Below are 2,089 nucleotides of genomic sequence, written 5' to 3'. Positions count from 1 at the left end.
TTCCTTGTTAGAACCAATGAGTAATTTTTCACAGACAGTATTTTTTTCAGATTTATGACATGGGAGAAGTGTTTTCAAGTATTTGTAACTCTATAGTTATGAGCTTCAAAAAAAAAAATTTGTGTGGATACAAAGGAAAATACATTTGCATACAAGTATACTAGATGAACTTGAATACACCTCTTCTTGTATCCAAATAGTACATCTGTAGCTCACATATACCCTTTTCCGTATTCAACAGCAACAAAAGTATGATACTTTGCCCACTTATAAAACTGGCTGTATTATCACAGTATTTCAGAGACAGAAGTATAGAGGGCTGCTGAAAAACAAGAAATTCCTCAAATATCATGCCAAAGGAATATCAGGCTTTCTCCTTCCCTCTTAGTAAGGTAAAGCTATATTATATTTATTATAATATTGGAGGGAGCCCCTGGTGGTCTAGTGGTAAGGGCGCGGCGCTGCCACCGCCGAGGCCTGGGTTCGATTCCCGGTCAGGGCCACTCCCGGGCAGATGGAGCTCGTTAGCCCTTAAAGGCAACCCATCTACATCCTAAGGACCTCGCTGCCACCGTCCAAGCTCGCTTGGCCCCGGCAGATGAACCTTAGGATTAAAGGGTGGGCTCAGTTCCGCGCACACTGTGTCTCACCTAAAAAATCCAATGCGCAGGCTGGAAGGTGTAAAGACCTTCCCCGGATCTTCGCTCGCGAAGACTGGCCATTATTATAATATTGGAGAAAAAAATCTACAGCTTAAACCACTGTATATAATTCTGATTTTATTAATTGTCAATTTATCTGAATTTGAAGAGTTAAGAGACAACCATAAGTATTTTTTTCATCTAAACCTGAACTTGAACACCACATGTGATTTTAATTTAAAGCTACAATATGACTTACAAAAACGTGTTATTTTTCCAAGCTTCATTCGTTTAAAACCTGAGGGAAAACCAAACAAACAAAGCAATTTGATTGAGGAAAAAAATAAGAGAAAAAGTTAAAATGTACAAAGAAAAAAAATCTGCAGGGAATGTTCCAACGTTGGAACAAAAATGTTTCAATGGTGCTTTTGTTCACTTTTAGGTAGGACAGAAGAATGGCAAAAATACTTGCCAATGACCTCAAGAGTCACTGTCATGGAGAGTGTATAAGAAGAAGACAATTTCAGATTTATATTACTTGGGCAAATTTATGCATTGATACTGGAAAATACTGTACTTAGTAGAGCTAAGATTCCTATAGCATACTGCAGAATGCACAGATGAATTATTAAGTGCTACAATTTACTAAAAGCTATCTTAAACCTGTTTTGTGTTATTCATTGCTAGTTTTTTGTGTTATTCATTGCTAGTTTTTTGTATCTAAGATGTAGAAAATCATACTTTTTAAAAATCTTGCAATTTAGAATTGTGGGAATAGTTAAACTTGATAAAATTCCTTGGGAAAAAAATATAATAACTTCTGCAGCCACTGTGAATACATCTCAGTATTAAATTTATTCAAGAACATATGCAACTTTATAAAAGAACATACATATAACCAGTACACTATTGTATTTGGAGCTAATCAGGACAGAAAATGTTCTATCAAACTCTACTATGTCTACTACTGTGTCTACTACTGATCTTCTACAGTACATCTGATGTGCCTGCTGCTACACCACTGTGTTCCACAGGGAAGTTATTCCTCAACATCTTGTACTACTTATACGGCATACTTATACTTCTGTATTACAGAATCAATTAGGTTGGAAAAGACCTCTGAGGTCATTGAGTCAAACCTAGTCAGCTAGACCATGGCACTAAGTACCACATCCAGTCTTCTCTTAAACACTTCCAGCAACTCTTCTACGCCCTGGGCAGTCCATTCCAATCTATAATCACCCTTTCTGTAAGAAATTCCTCCTAATATCCAACCTAAACCTACCTCAGTGCAGCTTGTGGCTATGTCCTCTTGTCCTATATCTAGTTTTCTGGGAGAAGAGGCTGACCTCCACCTTTGTCCCAACCTCCTTTCAGGTAGGTGTAAAGAGGGATAGGGTCACCCCTGAGGTTCCTCTTCTCCAGGCTAAAGAACCCCAGCTCCCTTA

At 38.0% G+C, this 2,089-nt stretch overlaps 1 non-coding gene across 1 annotated transcript; it reads left to right on the top strand.

Annotated features, from left to right (window-relative positions):
• Positions 1-429: 429 nt before the first annotated feature.
• TRNAG-GCC (transfer RNA glycine (anticodon GCC)) lies at positions 430-502 on the top strand. Its single transcript has one exon. It is a non-coding gene; the product is annotated as a tRNA-Gly (tRNA).
• Positions 503-2,089: the final 1,587 nt, after the last annotated feature.

This window comes from Myiozetetes cayanensis, unplaced genomic scaffold (assembly GCF_022539395.1).
Source record: "Myiozetetes cayanensis isolate MyiCay16 unplaced genomic scaffold, myiCay2020 scf4, whole genome shotgun sequence".
NCBI classification, from domain to species: domain Eukaryota; kingdom Metazoa; phylum Chordata; class Aves; order Passeriformes; family Tyrannidae; genus Myiozetetes; species Myiozetetes cayanensis.
This window is presented reverse-complemented; position numbering and strand designations above follow the sequence as displayed.